This window comes from Anser brachyrhynchus (genome assembly GCF_964034855.1).
Source record: "Anser brachyrhynchus genome assembly, chromosome: 1".
NCBI lineage: Eukaryota > Metazoa > Chordata > Aves > Anseriformes > Anatidae > Anser > Anser brachyrhynchus.
This window is the reverse complement of record NC_137694.1, coordinates 113,033,381-113,052,867: the sequence shown is the minus strand read 5'-3', so window position 1 is coordinate 113,052,867 and position 19,487 is coordinate 113,033,381. Positions and strand designations below refer to the sequence as shown.

General features: G+C 46.9%; 1 long non-coding RNA gene across 1 annotated transcript; it reads right to left on the bottom strand.

Annotated features, from left to right (window-relative positions):
* Positions 1–18: 18 nt before the first annotated feature.
* LOC308197946 lies at positions 19–8,458 on the bottom strand. The gene is made up of 4 exons (XR_013953451.1): positions 8,324–8,458; positions 8,116–8,213; positions 7,576–7,699; positions 19–130 (listed from the first exon to the last, which is right to left on the bottom strand). It is a non-coding gene; the product is annotated as an uncharacterized lncRNA (long non-coding RNA).
* Positions 8,459–19,487: the final 11,029 nt, after the last annotated feature.

Here is a 19,487-nt window from a genome sequence, read left to right as displayed (position 1 = left end):
GGAGAGTCCCTATTGTTCAGGTTTCCAGCCATGGTGCTGTGCGCTCTGGGTCCTGCGTGGGTGTCCCCTTGGAACAGGCTCATCTGGTTGCAGCTTTCAGCAGAGCCCTCAGCTCTGCTTTTTGTGTAGTCTGTAACAAAACAAAAAAATTCCTTTAGTGGGAGCACTGACTTTTAAAATAATGTATTCGAGTCTAACTATCAACGCTTTTCCTAAAATGTGTGAAACTTCATCATCTTCTAACGAAACAAGAGTGAAAAGCATGTTAATGCTTGTTTGTGAGTTTACCTGAGAACAAATGTGAACAAGTATGAACTTCTATTTTAAAAGCCATAACCTCTCTTTTAACGTGTGATGTGTTTGGCTGTGTTCAAGTGTTCATTTTCTCCATGGTTTAGTTTTTACTGGCTACTGCAGTATTTCCAGCAACTGACTACAGCTTTCAGACTGTATACAAAGAGCTCGTCCCACTGCAATAACATCACGCCTTGCATCAAAAATTAGTATTATGTGGCTAATTTATCTCGTATCAAGCCTTACACAGAGGGTTTGATAGGTGGAAAGTGTAAAGCTTCAGTGTAGCTCTTGTATTCCCACCTGCCAGCCTCTGTAGCTTAGGAAAGACGTGAGGTCTGAACTGTGCAGGCTTAATGTGGGTGGGTAGGGCTCAGCTCATGTCTTACAGACATGAGAGTTGCCATTTTCTTTACTATATCCGCAACCAGTTATGCGGGAAGTGCTGCTCTTAACTCTTTTTCGACAGTTTGTTGTCTTCTCTACGCCTCCTCAAAGACATGCTTTGCTTGCACCAGCCTCAGAACAGCACAGGGAATATCTTGTTTCTGAGGTGGCTGTCTCTGCAGCTAACACACTGAGGATGTGACCCTGCTGCCTGTGTGCTGCTAGCTGAAATGCGGCCAGATAATCGTGGGGACAGCAGTGCTGCCTCCCCCGCAGCTCCTGTTCCCACTCCTGATGTCGTAAGCTTCTTTGCAGCTTGCTTTCCTTTCCCTTTAATTTTATTCTTAACAATTGCTGAGAAACTGTTGAACAGTAGAGTTCTCTTTTTAATCTTTTCAATTACAAGAGCTGCCCTGCATGTTGACTGAAGACTGTCAGCGTGTCAGTGCTGCTGAACAAATCTAGTCCAGAATTTTGGAAGCCTCCTGAGGCCCGTCATTGTTGGGGAGGTAAGGAGAGGAAAGAAACTCTGTGAAAGATTGCTTCTTCTGTTTCTCTTTTCCTTTGGCCACATCCTGTTAGTAATACATATCACCCCTGTGTCATACATGGTCACGAGCTTGAGTAGCTTTTTGCAGTAATAAAATCTTACAGTAGCCGTAGGGCCTGGGTAAGTTGCTCCCATTTTAAGCCTGACAAATGAAGGCAGGTAGAGGAGTACGCACAAGGTCACGTAGCAAGCCCGTGGTACCAGTGAAACGGTTGCAGAAGGCTGTTTATCCATCAGGCTGGGTGATGTTTCCGTTTCATTAATGTAAGGAAGTAATCAGAAGTAGTAAGGAATCACGTCTTGTGGCAGAGTAACAAAGATGAAGAAAGTTATACTGACGGCAAAGGGAGCGTGGGATTGTTTGTCCATTGTGTACATCCGGGAATACACTAATACTGCGGTATCTGGCTGGCTTTCTCCTTTCAGTTCTCTGTTCACAATCAATTTAGTAACAGGAAAGGGATGATATATTTTCCATGTGACCTTCAAAACAAATCCACGGCTTTTGCAGCTGTTCACCTCCATGAACGGATGTTACAGGTGATGCTGACTGTACGTAACCTCGGGGGAATATGAATATGCCCCTGCTCCGGAAACGAGAGCAGGCTGCCCATAGCACTAGTGCAGGCTCCCTCCTTGGGCTTTTTCAAGAACTGTGTGGAGAAAGTCTTGACAGCCTTGTCTGATCCCAGGGCTGGCCCTGCTTTGGGCAGGAGGCTGGACTGGAAACCTTGCTGAGGGCTCTTCCCACCTGCTCTGTCTTATGCACCCCTCCTCAGCCTGCCACACAGAAAAAGTTGCCTTCCCTCCCCCCCCCCAATGTGAGGAACAAATGGCAAAATGTATCTATCACTGGCACAGGCTGCCCAGAGAAGCTGTGGATGCCCCATCCCTGGAGGTGCTCAAGGCCAGGCTGGAAGGGGCTTTGGGCAACCTGGTCTGGTGGGAGGTGTCTCTGCACATGGCAGGGGGTTGGAACTGGATGGGCTTTAAGGTCCCTTCCAGCCCAAACCATTCTGTGATTCTGTGATCTAGAATTTTGTAACAAAAATGAAAATACTGTGATGAAATGTAGTGGACAAATTCTTAGGAGATAAAGCTTGGTGACAGTCTTCCATTGTAAATGCCAGGCATACAGATTTACTTTGGGGGTGAGCCAAGTCAAGAGGCCGTAAGTCGCCTTGTCCTGGTCCTCTCACCCCCAGTGAGAACTGCTTGGTGTGGATATAGATGCATTTCCTGTGATGTCCCACGTGTATCAAACACAGTAGATGGTGGCAGTGGCTGACTGCCATTAATCCTTGGGACCTTGCTGCAAAAACATCACTGGACTTCTATCTTAACTACGTTTGGGTACACAAAATAATGTTTTCTGCTGTCCTGTCTTCTCCCAGTTGAAACAGAATACTTGAAATGAGAAATTCTCCCCTTAACACCCTGGTTTAGCACAAAGGTACTACTCCCACTTCTGAGAGCCTGGTAGGCATTTAAGGCCAAAACGCAGCTACTTTGAAGGAGGGACCTCTTGGAAAAGATTGCAAGGGACAGTGGCAGGTAGGGTATGCCACAGGGCTCCCGTGCAGATGCGCCCCATGTCCTGCCTCAGAAAGCACCCACAGACCTATGTCAAGGGAAGAACAGAGCAAACATTCGTGATGCTTCCCCACTGCTCTCCAGCTTCCATGCATTTTCAAGGTCTTTCTGAATGGGATGTCATCAAAACGGGTGGATTAAGTTTCCTAAACGGAGGCAGATGGTGCTGTTTCATGGTGTAGTACCTTGAGGCACCTGAGAAGATCACAGCATCCTGCAGATCCCAAGGTCAACTCTGCTGCCCACATCCAGTCTTCCGGTGCCTCCTCAGAGGTGCAAGGCACCTGCCTGTGCGTGGGGCCAGGAGGAGGCAGGACCTTCAGGTGAGTGATGCTGTCCTGGAGGGGCAGCCAGAATATGGCAGGGAGTCCTGGAGACGGCACGAGGCAGCTGAACCCCACCCTCCAGGTTTAGTAGATCTTTGACGACTTCTGCTCCAGGAGGCTGTCCAGTGTGCCCTTGATGCCAGAGAAACTTCTTGTGTTCAGACATCCTTTGGCAAGGAGTCTCAGAGGTCTGTTACCCACTCAGGTGCTGCCAACTATTGCTCATTCTGAATTTTGATCCTACTAGAGTTTCGTTCGACTCCCGCTAACATTTTTCATTGGAGGAAACTCTGTCAGTCTCTACTGATTTTCGTCACACCATCCATAATTTTATAAAACATTTTTCAGAGTGCCCTGTTTCCCTTGGGGGTAACAGTAAAACGGCATGGAATAGAAATTACATCGAAATGGCCTATGGTATATGCAGCAGTTCCTATACCTGTCGCATCTCCTTCAGCAAGTTAATGTTTGTTACTTAACGTAGCATTATTTTTGGCTTGTGATTCTGCCAGACTAATCCGAAACTTTTGGGAAGTCAGTGAGATAGCAGGATCACGAGCCAGTGCATCACGCAGGAAGCACATAACGAGACGAGCACGCACCAAGCAGTGACAAGCGGCTTGCGCACGCCAGCTCGCTGTGCACCTCGCCGCACCAGAGCTGAAATCCTTCCCACTGCTTTGGCATAAAACCACAGAGCTACCACGAGCCAGCAGCCGGCGTGAAACAGAGGAAGCAAGAGGGAAACTTCCTCCTGTGGTTTTCTCCTGCAATTGTGTGCATGGTTCGGAGAGGCAAACACATTTCTGAGCTCTAGGACAGGCTCCGGTAGTGTGTGCTAGAAAGGTGTGCCGGAGCCCCCTGTCACAGCTGTGCAATTAGCTGATGACCCCTGTGAAATCACACGCTGTTACAACAGCCAGATAACCTGCTCTCGGGGAAGAAATGGTTGAGATGAAATAGGTATCCCGAGGAAAGAAGAAATAATTAGAAATAGCATGCTGGAAAAAAAAAAAAAAAGAAAAAAAAAGAGGGAGCAAGAGGGCCTGGAATTAATTACTGTTGCAGGAACCGGATCAAAGCCAGGAACGGAGAGTCACAAGGCTGCAGAGACACGTGAACTGAATGTTAAGTGGTGCTGCCCTGCCTCGGGAAGGAGAGCGGGCTCCGGGCCCAAGTGCATGAAACGGGGCAAGGGAAGAGCCCAGCGCTCCTCCACGATGAAGGGTCACCGTGTCTGTGTTTCGTGGCATGAACCTCGCTTTAAAAAGGGGGCAGCTTCTTCTTTTTAAAGTCTTCTTCGCCCATTTCTTGCCGTTGCCATGCTCTCCTCCAACATCCCCCTCAGCCTGGAGCCAGGACCCATCTGAGATCCTTGCCCTCCAGGTAGAGCAGCAGCGCTCTGCAGCAAGGAGCTCCGGAGCAAGGAGCAGAGGCAGAAGAGGTGTGTCTGCAGAGGCTGCGGTGGCAGAAGCCCACCGGGTCCTTCCCCAGGGCTCACCCCCCGGGGATGCTCCGCTGCCGGCGGTCCCCGGCTCCTTTCGCTCCCCGGCCAGCGGAGGTCGCTCCTCCCCTGCAGATGCGCTGCGTTTCGCTCCCTCACCCTAACCTCAAACTGGCTTTAAAAGCCGGGGGATGACTGCTTTAATTAAGCAAACAAGCAGGAAAAAAATAAAAAAAAAATAAAAAATTAAGCACACGTGCTCTGTAGGTATTCGAGCACTGTACCCTGTGCTCTGCGTTACGCAAGGCACTTAGGCATGGATACGGGGCAGCCGCCGGCTTTGCGCAGGGCGTTGGGTGGTCTTTACGTCATTCGGTTGGAGAAAGTAATTTGCAGGGATAGATTCGGATTCGCTTCTTCTCAGTGGAGATTAAACCCCCTTAATTAACTCCTCAAGGGATATTAGAGAGGTTCGTATCTCTGTAGTCGTCCAAGCGCTAATTGCAGCGGGACTGATCCTCCCGAGCAGTGGGCATCATCCCTGATTAACGAGGGCAGGCTCTCCCTGAAGGCTGCCTGGTGTTCCGTATGGACTCCCCGTAGGGACTGAAGGAGCTCGTCAGGGATTTGGGAAGGAGGGAAGGGACAGGATAGCATCTCCTAGCAGGCAAAGGTGTTGAAGGTGGCCAGCTGCTCAGCGCGGTGATGGTGCCTGTATCAGTGGGCTGCAGATGCAAGTATTGCATAAAGGAGAAACTGATTCTGTACCTGCACTTCTTGCAAGTAGCCTGTACTCACCCTGTTGCTTTTGCAGGGTCTGCAGGGCATCGTGGCAGCCAGCAGCCACCCACCATTTACAGATTTGCACAGTCTCCCTGGCATGGTGGCTGTGCATTGGCTGGGTGGGCCAACACAAGAACCTAGCGTCACTGGAGTTTCCTTCGAGTACTGCTGCAACGTCCTTAAAAATGGCAAGTGAAGAGCATTCAAGAGTTCTTCATGTCACTACAGAGAGTTCTGGAAATCAAACATGCTGTTGGAGAAGGCAGAGGGATGTGGAGGCATGCTTAACGTTGGCATCAGTGGAAATGTAGTTCAGAAGAATCTACTTCATTGTCTCCCCCCGGCTCCTAATACAGCATAAAAGAGCCCTTTAGATCATAGAAGAAGCAGCTAGAAGAAGCCAGAATACTCAACTACAGGAAGAGCATCAGCTTTCTTCAAGGTCACTACAATAACAGGCTATTAGTTGAATTATACACTGGAATAATAGTTCAAGAAAAAGGAGGTAAAGGCAGCAAATAACCTTAACTTAAAAATGATAAGAAAATCCAGCCCTATGCCCCCTCAAAACATCACAAAGTGTAAGAAAATGAGGTGGCTGGTAATGAAGTGTTTTGTAAGTGACCCTTCTTTCCCTGCCTTCCCTTTAAAAAGTAAAGAGGGAGCTGTTGTTAAAAGTAAAATAAACCAGAATGTGCTGGGATTAAATCCGCGCTCTGAAAGCAGTGGTGAGGTCTGGGGAGGACTTTTTACTTTAGGGTATTGAGGCTGGATAGCCTGAACCTGCAGAGCATGTCCCTGCTCCACGGCGAGGGCTGTGGGGCACCCCAGTGTTTTGCAGAGCAGCTCAGAACACCCCATGCAGAGCCAAGCTGCTCTGGGCTGGCAAGGGGCTCCCCACTCCCAGGGATTTTAATTTCTGTGATCGCCATGCCCAGCTCTCACAACCATGTTTTAGCCCTCTGTTAAGCTCAGGTCTGCAGCACAGGGGGAGTTCTCTGCTGGCTCTGACACCGAAAACCCACACGGATGCTGTTGCTCTCACCTGGACAGTTCTAGGAAGGGGCTATAAAGAAATCATGCACACTGTAAAATGCTGGCTGATGGCTCTGCACTGACAAATAAGCATTAAAATACACGGCACTAGTAGGCAGAGGGTGTGCTTGGCACGAATCAAAGGAATTAATGCTTTGCAAAGCTATTAATTGTCCCAAGTAGTTTGTCAGTCCACAAAGATGTCCCATCCCTGAAATGACTGATATCGGGGAATGAGGAAGACTCTTCCAGGATGATAAAACCTTGATCCCAAAAACGCAGAAGTTTAGAGCAGTACCATAACACGGACAAGTAATCTCACAGCTATGTGTAAAAGCTGCAGCACTGGTGTGCAACACTGATCTCCAGCCAGAGAACAGATGTGCTTGTGGGAAGCAAAGTGTACTGAATAAGCTTTCAGACCCACTCTGGTCCTGAAAGCATTTAAGGAGAAGAAAGGATGAAGGCTGCTCCCAAAATGTAACTGCCTATGATGCTTCTACAACTGGGAAAGGTCTTCTCTCCAGGTGTAGCTGACAGCCATATCAGTGGACCTGTAACATCAGGTTTTGATGGAGCATTTTCTTCCCACAGCTCCTACATCGCTTGCAGGCTGTTTCGTGAACATCCCTGAGACGCTGTATGCAGTGTGTGCGTCTGAAACCTACCGATGTTAGCCATGTGAAGGGACAATGTCACTTTGCTAACTAATTTAAATTCATCTGAATTTGAGCCTGAAGGGACTGTTAATACAGCACGGTGCAAGCGTGAGACAGAAATGCTGACAAACCAGTCCTGCGCCCACGTAAACATCTCATGCTCAGGTGCTGCCTGGTAAAAACCCATTACAGCCCTTTCCCTTGGAGCAGCAGTGGGGTTGGAGGCGACAAGGACGCTTTACATTAGCTCTTCTGGCTGCTGCTATTAAAGCTGTGTTTATACCGTGAGCACTCACACTTGGCTATTGCCATTCCCACATGGCACCAGGGTGACGCAGTCGATGGGAATGCTGTAGCCTCCTGCTCTGTGAAAATGCCATCGTGGTGTGAGCTGGAAAAAGGCATCACAAGTTGGCAGGCTCAGTGTACCCCTGACAGCCCCGATTTAAAAAGAAGTAAATCAAAATCAAAGCACAATGAGAGCTGAGTTGTGCTCAGGCCTACCAGTGGCTAGGGGAAGTTCCTCCCACCTTACCTCCTTCATGGAGAGCAAACATAAATTTATCCCATCAAGCGAGAAGGCGATCGCCTCTGTGGGGCTGTTTTGGAGGCTGGGATATGTAAGTCTCTGTAATGAGGAGAGAAAGCAGGCTTATTTTCAACCTTTAAGGAGAAAACAGAACACAACATGCACTATATTCAGTGTAACACTGCATTTTGAACAAACATACATTGTCTACAGTGTGGTAGGGGGTGCCAGCTTTTTGTCTGCCTTGGTGCCTATGGAAATGCATAATTTCTGGCAATATGTATTTGCCCTTCCCGATCCCAGTTGTCTCTCTCTCCCTGCTTGCAGAGACACGTTAGTGGGCATGTAGGAAGTGGGTATGGCCCAGCTGTGTTCCGGAAGAGATGCAGCTCAGTCTAAGGTGACGCAAAATGTTACGACATTTAGAGGGAGCCTTGCTGTGCCTGTGGATAAAATGGGCATGAATCACGTTTGTTTCCTAAAACTGTCTGTTAAAGAGGTGCAGATATACCTACCTGATGGTAAGCCCTGCACCCCTTGAAAATTGCTCTCTTCTAATAGTGGAGGCAGTTCCACACCAGCTCTCCTGGTGGCATGGTGGTTCTCTGGGTTACTAAAGGTAGGGGAACAAAGGAGAATAAGTCGTGTTATCACAGCACTGCTGATGTACAAGCCTTTGATTGCTGAACACAAAGCCCTGTGACTTATGGCACATCATCTCACAATTCAGTGTGGTTTGTCGCGTCATGTTAGTGGGTTTCAGCAGTTTCCTCTGGCTGTTTTCGTGGTGCTCTGGCATCGCACTGAGTGTTTAGTTAGGAAGATGAGTCTTGCAGCTTTCATTTATGGGAGTTTCAGGAGAGCTGTTGGTGACTGCTGGCTGCTGTGTGTGACAATAGGTTGCATAGTCAAATGTCAGGAATTCATCTTTAAAAAGTCTACCTTCAAATAATAAACAAGTAGTAAAAATACCTTATTCTTCTTCTTTCCTTTTCCTTTTTTTTTTTCCTCCGGACTCTGATTCATCTTTGACTTCCAAAATAAGTAAGAAAATATCCTAGATCGCCCTAATAGACTACACATGAAAATCTGCTTTGAGGACTGGTTAATCAGTGGCTGAGGACAGTATAAAAGCCCTGTTTCGCTTACAAGCTGGCACAGTAGACCAGGCAAGAAGCAGGTACAGACCAGAGCCTTCAGTGCACGTTTGCAATAGCGTTAGCTGGCTCCGGGGTGTGCTTTCCAAGCGAAGGTCCCAGTCATCCCCACTTATCCTGCCACAGTTCGTGTCGCAGAGGGATTTTGCTGACACTCACCTGACGTCCTTTTGGGCTGAGTGAAACTGGAGGATCTGCTCCAGGAGCACACCTCATGCACTCTGAACTCTAACGAGGACGTCAGGGTCTGCACCGACGACCCGGCCAGGCAGCTCTTGAGGCCTGGGGGACTTGCCAGAGCTGCGTGTGCTAATAGAGGCTCTTGAAACACCAGGAGGTCATGCAGCACTCTGAAGTGCCTCTTCAGCAACAGAGAGGCCAAATATGTCTTCAGGCTTGCTGCAAGCCTCCAGCATTATGGAGGAGGAGGGATGGGAAGGGTGCCCTGCCCCTGAAGGTAGACCATGCCCTCTCTCAGCTCTGCTGCACCCCTGGGCCTCGGTGGTGGTCCCTGGGTACCCGCATCACCCCGGGGCTGAGGCGCAGCAGCATGCCCTGCTCAGGGCCTTGTGGCTGGAGCCTCTTCTACACCATGGGTCATCATGCCTGCCGCTTCAATTTGGTGATGTGGCCAGGGTTTGTTGCTGTTAGTCCCTGCTGGGATGGGCTGATCCTGTGAGTAATGCTTGCACCGTTGTCCTGGTTTGCCCTCACCCCTCCCTGCCTGCTTTCCAGATCGGTCTCTCCCTACCACACAAGGTCTAGGGCCTCCCCACTAGCCCTACCTCATCTCCCTGATGTTTAGAGACCACATTAGCCCTCTTGGGGAAATGTTTTGGTTGTGCTTTGAACAATTCTGCTTCCCCATAGCAGTGTTTGGGAGGGGGCCCGGAGAGATGTGGGCAGAGGCAATGTGCTTGCCTAGAAGGTTTCCTGATCAAGTGCTGCCAGGGAGTGAGAGAAGAGGGTGAGAAGACAAACCTGACAGGCCATCTGGTGCTCTTTAGTCATCTGCTGACATTTGCCACCCTGCAAAGGAATATGGGTCCTGATGCGGCCCACCCCTGCACACCCAGGGCTGCTGCCCCACTCTGCGATGCAGGCAGGGACGTGGGTGCCAGCCGACCCTGTGCTGAGGGGATGGAGGGCTCTGCATACAGCTGCCGAAACCTGGTCCTTGTTGCTCTGGTCACAACAACAAGCTGTGCAGGGCAGTGTTTGCAGCATTGCCTGCAGCCCTTCCCGTGGCAGCCCCCAGCAGGAGGGCTGGAGGCACGATGCACCTAGCACCACCTGCCATAGGGCTGGTGGGACAGGTGCTGTGTGGCCTGAGTAACCACAGGTAATCGGGGGCGGACTCTGGATTGGGGTCTGGGTCTCAGCCACCGTGGAGTTTGGGAAGCCCTGGAAAGTGCAGGGTCAGGTGATTTTTTGCTGGCACCTGCTAGTCACAGAGTCCAAAATTAGGAAGATTGGAGGAAGGCTATGTAGACATGTAGCATCATGCCACCCCCGAAGGGTTAGCCACTGACTGGTGGGTGTAGAGAAGCCATGAGTCATCAGAGGGCAGTAGCTATCCTCCTGACTGCAAGTATGGGCTCCCAAAATACGAGCTGGCAGTGACAATGTTGCAGCAAAATCCTGTGCCCCTCCACACTTGACATGCCACCATTCACGTCCCAAGGATAACGTGGGGCCAAACACCTCTGCCCAGGACCTCTGGCTGATGAGGTGCAGCACAAGGACCCAGAGAACATCATTGCTCTACCTTCCCCTCTCAACCACCAAAACACCCACAAAGGCTGGTGATGGGCTGTCTAGTGGGCTGTCCTGGTGTGTCTGCCTCACCCACGTGAGTAAGCCTGCAGTGTCCCCCAAGGGGACGTGCGTAGGGATGATGGCCAAAACTGGAGCTGCAAGGTGGTTCAGGGACCAGGCGCTGTGGCACCACTCATCAGCCAGCAATTTCCCTTCCCCCTGCCCCCACTTCATGTATATATATTGAGAAACTGAGTGTCCCTTGTCAACCCCAAACTCTGCTTTACTTCACTTGGTCCCTTCTACAAGTTGCTGTCTGTTCTCATGTGGCCTATAGAAAGCAAGACTGCACTATGTTGCTGTGATAATGCTAATCTATTTAGAAGAGATCATCAACACTTTCTTACTTTGATACAATTTGTAGTGTCTCTCTATCACTCTGGTACCCTTTTGTGACACTGCAGTTGGGACTGCCACCATCTTGCTGACTTCATGGTGGCCATCTATGAAAGCCATCATCTGAATAATTTTCTAGTAGACAGGAAAAAACATGTGTTCTTTGTTTGTTTTGTTTGATTGATTGGTTTTTGTTTGTTTGTTTTTACTTCAAGGTTGATCAAACACTGGAAGCAGTTGCCCAGAGAGGTTGCAGACTCTCCATCCTTAGAGATATTCAAAACTCAACTGGACATAGTCCTGGACAACCTGCTGTGTGTGACCCTGCTTGAGAAGGGATTGGACTAGGGAGTCTCCAGAGATTCCATCCCACCTTGACCATTCTCCTGTAATTTGATGATTCTGTATTTCTTCTCCCAGTACAACATACTAATAACTGCTCAACGTGGTGTTGCCCTCTTTTGGTTCTGTTCTACCAGGCCATAAGTATTTACACATTTTTATATTATGTTCTAACATTTTATTTGCTGCAAAACAAGAGGTGTTTCTGAGTCTAGAATGGAAATATTTGTACTGAAAGCTTAACTTATTTTTATGTTTAGGAAGAATGAACAATTTGTGTACAGCAGACTTAATATACTGGGCAAATAAGTGGAAAAACATAACAGAGGAACAATACACAATTAAGACTTTCTTTTTAAGAGATGTCTGCGCAGATGCTATCTAAAATATTATGACAGTACATTTGGCAGGTTGGCTTTGAACCTGAAATGCTTTCAAACAATGTTTTAATAAGGTTTTGCAGCTGATTTCAGTGAGCGTAGCTTAGGAAACACCTCAAAACTTCAGAGACTGAGTATCGAAGCATTTTAGATAATACCAAAAAGTTTAAAATTGGAGATGATAGAAAATCCCTAGCCAGTTACCTACCTCGTTCAGCTAGGTAAAACAGGATGGCTTCCCCTGAGCATTTGTGAGTATGTTGGACAGAACATTTCCTGAAGGCAATAATTCAGTTTCCAGAGATTTAGGTTTCTCTCCATGCCTGTGTGTAACTGCAACATCTGTCTCACACTGGAAAAGCATCTCATTAACCAAATTAGCAAAATAGGTATCACATAATTTGTAAGTGCTGATAACTTCTGTACTACCTCTGAAGTTCAGAGAACAGACTGTCCTAGCTGATACAACAGGTGATGTCTATGGGAACATTGAAGTGATCACTTGAAAAAAGTCATAGCAAATATGCTTAGGGGACAGCAGCCATCTAATAAATAAAAAAACCTTGTTTGCAAAATTAAAACTATAATGAATGTAAGGATTACAGCACGTGTCCAGCAGGAATTCAGCATTGTAGAGCCTGAACACTCCTGTCTCAGTCCAGCAAAAAAGTCCCTAAGCACATACTTAAACACAGTGTTATTGATCTTGCAAGAGTCACTCACCAGCTTAAAGGTAAGCATATGCATGAGTACATTAGGAATTCAGCTCACTGCCATGATTCATAAGCGACTCTAAAACAATGCACGACAACAGCAGAGGGCCAAATCATAGATCAACCAAAACAGATTCTTTTCCAGCAGAAAAAAAGACAGAAATAAAGAAAGGAAAAATAAAGGTTTCTTAAAAAATGAAAGAAGGATATGGATATTTCTTAATCACTGCAGGCATAAATGGAAGAAAAATTGCTAATCAGGAATCCATTGATAACCACACAATTCACAATCATCTTACCTGCATTATGTGGAGCTACACTGTTGCCTTTTAGAAAGTGTGAGGAGGAAAACGCAGCTACCAGCAGTTAGAAAAAGAAATGTGAGAAGTAGCTTGAAAGAGATTTAGATATGGTGAAGTGTAATTTGAGCATTTTCCTTAGATGTTTATTGTAAGCATCTTCTTAATTCTTCATTTTTTTTTAAAATGAACCTCCTAAAATCTGCTACACAATTCCAGTCCCATTGACAAGGGAAGTGTAACTTCCTAATAAGCAAGTTGGTGGGATGAATCTCACACTGTCCCCTGCCCCATCCCATGCTTCAGGCCCACACATGGGACCTGCAGTACTTCAGGGACTGGTAGCATCCTGCTACTTTCCCATAAGGAGAGTACATAAGGAGGATGGGGTGGATTGTCAAGCCACCACTGCAACACATCCACCTTCCTGAAGTAGTTTCTTAGTAGTTTTTAACTCAGATTACTGGATACAGTAGTAGTTCACAACTATCTTTGCCCTCAAGTGGTATGTTTATTCTCAAAATGAGGAAAAGAAGTGCTGCTATGGGCACCGGGCACTTTCCAGGTGGACACTGAATAAAAGGAAACCTGGGGCAAGCGCTTGTTTTCTGTGGTGGATCAGGGAACTGATTGAGATTTGACAACTCTCAGCCTTTCCACAGAAAAAGACAACAAAGCTGAGCTGTGTGCTCGTGCATAGCACTGTTAGTGCAAAGCAAAATGGGCATCTCTCACAGAGGACCTTCCTCATGGGGCTTGCAGAGCCCCCTCATCTCATGGTTTAACTCACCTCTTCTGAGGCGGAGTGGGAGGACAAGCACACGACCCTGGTGTAAAACTTCCTTTCCCTCTGTGTACGCCTCCCACTGCTAATGGCTTGAGTGAAACTTGAGGTCGTTTTTTCATGAAATAATTCCCTGAAGAAATAATGTGAAATTCAAACCTCTTATTTTCAATGGCAGTAGTAAAAAAACACGCATGGGAGAAGAGAGGGACTTTGCTCAAGGCATATGGAGGCACGCATGGATAGCAGATCTCATTTAGAAACTTGGAGCCCCAAACCCCCTTGTGTTCACCAATGACTTTGAAAGTGATTTGGTTCATAATAGCATTAGGAAGTGCCAAGAGAAATCAAGTGCTTATTGTTAGTGCTGCAAGAGCAGAGAGGGAACCCATTTCTTTCCTTTTCTGTTATATAAATAAACGCACAGAGGAATGGCAGTCCCTGACCCAGGGAAGAGACCGTCGTGGTACAAGCACATGATTAGAAACAGTTCTCTGCAGAAGCTCCAGCCCAGGCAGGCAGAGGGAAATACAGGCACAAGCAAAGGTATTAGTGCTCCCCGTGTCACTAGGCAGAGCCCTGGTAGAGCCCGCGCAAAAGGAAGATAAAATGGCATGTCAACAGGAAGGATTTTCTTTGGCGTAAAACACAGTGACATCAAAGATTCTGAACTAATTTGTTTTTTGTCAACTAGATGAAGATATTAGGTTAATGCCTTTTGTTCCTCGACAGAATGTTTTAGTCAGCGAACAGAATTAATTGTGTTGACATAATGGATTTATTGTTTCAACAGAATGCCTGTCTGTCTTCATGCGGGGGAAAAGGGATTTGACAAAACTAATGCTGATACCAGGGGATTCTTATACAGCTGAATTATCAACCTGATAAAATGCCACTGGTGTAGAAGAGAACATGAAGGAAAACAAAGAGTCAATAGCCCGGAGGCATCAGTGCTTATAAGACGTACACCAAGAATACATTAGGCTGTACAGTTCTGGAGGCTTTGTGCAATGAGCAAGGTGCTCCCAACACGGACCATATGCTCCCGTGGAACCCTGCCTGCAAAGGGGAAAGACCTCTTCCAGGGAACCTGTCAGATCTGCCTACAGACTGGGTGTGTGAGTAGGGAAAGCACTCGCCAGCCCTGCTCGGTCACTGCTGCCGAGGGCCACCTTTCTGCATGGCCCTGGGGGCAGAACAGGGGGCTGGACCAGAGAAGAATGAACTTTGGTGGTGGTGAATAGCCCTGTGAAATCCAGCTGAGAAGAATACTGCTTGCTATATGGAAGACTTCTATGAAAACTATGTATAGAAGAGTACGCCTTTTTTTTTTTTTTCCTCTGTGCAAGCCGCTTCTGTCTGCATCAACAAATGAAAATGGATCGTGTTCCTTCAGCTCCTTTCAGACAGCATTTCCCAGATGGACCTGTGAGCTTTAGGTTTGGAAAGAGCCATCAGACTTCTGCACTTGTGTCCAGGAAGAGGGCTCGTTGCATTTACGTGCTAAGCAGGGTACAAGGCCTGTCCACGTCAGCCTTGCCCTGCACTGGGCTCTCCTGTCCCAGCTCTGGGCGGAACCAGGCTGGAGGGAGATGGTGGTGATGTGCAGGCCCAAGGAGGACAAAGAAAAGTGGAAGACACAAAAGAGATGAAAAGATTAGGGAAAAGGAGATGTAAAGAGGAGGGAAAATTAGTTAGAAAAGAAGATGAAAAGGTAAGAAAGCAGAAAACAAGCCAATTTCTTTGTCCAAATCCAAGTTAATGTGAAAAAGTAAGCGAGTTTTTTACTTTTCTTCAGACTGGGCAGTGCAGAATAGTTTTCCTAAAGCTTCCGAAGCCCTCAAGTATGACCAAAGCCAGCAGCTGCACTGAGGACAGGAGCAGGAGGCCAGCTCGGCGATCCCTGAGTGAGCACACACCCAGCCAGCCCTGGCACCCAGCAGGGGTATCACCACTCCAGAGGGAGTTGCCCCAAAGCAAGCAGACCCCACTGAGTAGGACATACTGTCTTAGAAGCAACACTGTGCTAAGCAGCTACAGTGCCTTGAGAGCCCGGCTCACTTTTTATTGTGCTGTGCAGCGGGATGCACGATCCCTCCCCAAAAGACCCGGAGCTGAATTCTGTGTGGTGCTCACTGCTCAGCTCGTCATGAGGAGACTGGGCACCCCAGGGTATTGCCCACTCTGGCCCACAGGCAAGGGCCTTCCACTTTCAGAACAGAAGCAGAGTCACCCGAGAGGTAAGTATCAAGCAATGAGCTTGGGATATGCTGTGAAGGCGTGAGGGAGGTAGAGGAGAAAAGGTCTGTGTGGATGGGTGGCAGGGAAATAAGGCTGGTCAAAAGGGGAAGGCATTTTTGGCTGCACAGAAGGATGGGAGCCCAAGAAACCACGTGAAAGGGGGCCTCTGGAGAGCAGGACTGACTGGATTTCTGTGTCCGCCCACAGTAGCAGCACGCCCGCCCTGCTGCAGTGGGGTCAGGCAAATTGCTGGGTAGATGGCCAAGGTGCTGGCTTGCCTTACCCATGGGTTTACTGGGGGGCTCTTGTCTTTGCTGTGCCATTTGCATTGCCACAACACGTCGCCTTGCTAATTTGAGAATATACCAGAGAGCAGCACACATGGCTGCAACAGGAAAACACGTCTTGCAGCCAAAAGCGAGCGGGGGGGACTTCTGTTTCTTTTCTTCTGCACTGGCTGCCCTTTTTTTTTTCCTGAAAAAGTCTTTCAGAATAAACCATACAGGCGTGAATGGTGTTTCCTTTCTTCTTCAGTTGGGCTCACTTGCTGTATGGCCCTGGGGGAGGAAAGTGATGGAAGCAAACAGCGCCTACTTACTAATCTGTCCTTTAGAAGGAGATGCGCTCTGCTCAGGAGCTGACACCCCTCATGAGCACTGCCGTGAATTTGATAACAGAAGGCGAGGAATGTCTGTGAAGAGAAATAATTGCAGCAGCCGATGGAATGAATTGAAGGAAATTAAGTCAAAGTAACTGAATGTAGATGAAAGAGCTCTTAATCTTCAGCCACTAGAAGAGCCTGCAAATAGTTTTGACATAAACACTGAATAAAAATGGGAATATTGAGTTTTCTTTTTCCTTAAAAAGGGGATCCTCTGGTATGAGGCCTTGAGGTGATATGATATAGACAACACTCATCCTCAGCGGAGAGGATTAAGGCAAAGATCTCTCAAAGCAATTTCAATTTTTCCTGATTCAGATATAGGGGAAGGGATCTTAACCCTTGGGCAGGTAAAAAAAACAACAAAGGAGAATGTTCTGTTCCTGAATGTTTTTTTCTGTGAACATATGTTGACGTGGCGTGGTGCAGAGCACTGAGGCTCCCTTCTCAGCACCCCACATTATTTCTTGAACGGCCCAAATACTTGCACACCAGGGCAGAAAGAGAAGTAATAAAATTAAAACAAAACATGACAGAATAAACCGGGGGACAATTCATCATCTTCACTGAGAGATAAGCCTCTGGAATTGAAAACTGTATCATCGATGGATTTGGAGAAAATTTTCTATGCTTCTATATGGTCAAAAGCAATGGGACACAGCTTTCATGACCATCATTTATTTTCTCTGTTTTACATACCTTCTTTACCTAATGCTTTTGTTTCATTTGGGCTGTTTTATTTATTTATTTATTTATTTATTTATTTTTGTGGTTGTAGTGGTGGGGAATACTTTGGAATTGGTTGCATTTGTTGCTATTAAGAGCTGAAGCAACCCAGTTCTTACCAGTGGCACTTTCCCCAGAGCCTGTCTGGCTTTTAATGCCTGTCTGGCTTCCTATTTCATGTACCTCTGGCTGCCTCAGGTCAGGGCACAGAACTAATGCAAGGGATACTTGGGTTATACAGGTCATCTTGAGCTCATGGGATGCTTCGGAAGGGGAAACCTGCCCAGCATGGTGTTAGATTCATGGAGGAGGAAAACTAACTTTACAGCAAAGCCTGGATGAGCCACCAGCCATGCCAAGGCCCTGCTGGGTTGACGTACCCTGGATGGAAGCTACCTGGTGGGGTTAGTGCCCATCCTGTTCCCCAGTGTCTCACGGAGAGGATTTTGGGTGGGCCAGGGTGAAGGGCTTTGTTTCTCCCTGTTTAATTTGGAATTGCAAGGTTGGCTGAATTTTTGAGACATTGCATTATATGTATTTTTGCTTCCTCCTCTTTTCCTCAAATAAAAGGTAGTTTTCTTGTCAAAAGCTCTTAGTGCCCATGAGAAAGAGGGAAAATCATGCCTGCTGAGGTGACAGGGCAGATTTATTTTCATTTATGGGAGCCAGAAATAGACCGAGTGTGAAAAAAGCTACCTATTCTTTCACGTTATAACAGATTAGGAGCATGCATATGGTCAGTACACTCATCTCAGCTACGGGGAGGGAAGCTTCTGGCTGAGGGATTCAGCAATAAATTCAACCATTCACATTGGATCAGCAATTGCACAAACACCATACACAGATTTCACTTTATTTCACAGCACTGAGCATCTACTTCTGAGAAATCTGGCCCTCTGAAGGTATTGTCAGAGACATATCCAGTGACAACAGAAAATAAATGTAGTGACATATCCAAAGTTACTAATTGCACTTGAGGCTTTATACTTGCAATGGTTTGGCTTCATTACACATTTTTTACATGTGTTTTTCCTGTCACTCTATGTTATCTTTATTATGCAATTTGTTGTCTTTATTGTTTTTATTTGACATACAATCAGCAGAGAAAAACTGCTGTAAGATTGACTAAAGCTTTGATAGGAAGAAGGAGAGCTGTCTTTACATCCAGTTTTTGTACAACACTGAGAAAAATTGGGGTCTGGTACAGAAAAGGTGCTTTCAGACATGGCTGCCACATAAATAAGAGAGGTTGTTCCATGAGCTGCGCAGCTAGTGAAACCCCTAGCTCTGTTAGCTGAGTTTCTTGTAGGTTTGTGTCCTTTAGCCTTTTTCCTTGTCGTAATAACCTCTCCTCCCTGCACTTGCTCCTGTGTCAACACAAAGAGCAAGAGACAGCAAACGCAGAGGTTAGGCAGGGACCATGCTTGCTGATGGGCAAGTGAGGAGGACGTGCTGGCTTGCTGGCCAGGTAGCTGCTGCCAGGTGGAGGATGGCTGAGCTCTGCCTGCTCTTCCCACAACACTGACAGAAATTTGGGCCTGTCTCCTTCATCTGATTTTCATTTTCGTGAAGCTTGTTAATTCTCGGTTTTAAATGTTTCTGTTGAATGTCACTGCAACTGGCCAAGAACCAGCACTTGTTTAGGAGGGGCTGGGGAAACTGTCAGACAGGTGGAAGGACAGATAGGCAGTACAACTGCATAACTGTGTTTCCTTTGGGAGCAGAGAGCAGCAATAACGGGCAGATGTTAAGTAGCTGCTGCTAATATATGGGCAGCATGCAAGTATTCATACTGTGGATGGGCAACAGGATGATATAAAATAACAAGCAATCTCAGATAATATTTTTATATCCATATGGTGGAGTCCTTCAGCTTTTTCTTTGTAAAAATGAAAATTAAAGGACAAATGCTCAAGAAGAGAATTAACAGGAACATGATTAGTCACAGTAAGTTCTATATTTGGGGATGCACAAAAGAAATCTGTAACACTGTCTACATTACAGACTGTTGAATTCTGCTTCGAGTACCCTAGGCTCTGTTCTCAATTACATCTCGAAGAACTGATTAACCTTGCTGAGGTGCTCAGTACAGGAAGACTCTGACCTGGGTTATTTGGTCTACTAAATGTTCTTGATTCCTCAGCTATAGATAGCAACGAGGTGATCTGAACAGATTTACTAATATTGCTGATTTTTTCTGAAAATATTTTTTTCTGAAGCTCTGCATTGAGGAGATTCACAAAGGGTCACTCAAAGCTTCCCCTATTTCTTATAAACTTTGTAGAATCAACACAACATCACCTCCAAAGCCCAAAGTATAGCCAAAGAGGCTTCTTCAAAACACCAATTAAATAAAAGGAAATATTCCAAAGCCTCATCAGATTTTGGAATAAATGCTGTGCTGTGAGCTGAGACTCAGTGAAAGAGGAA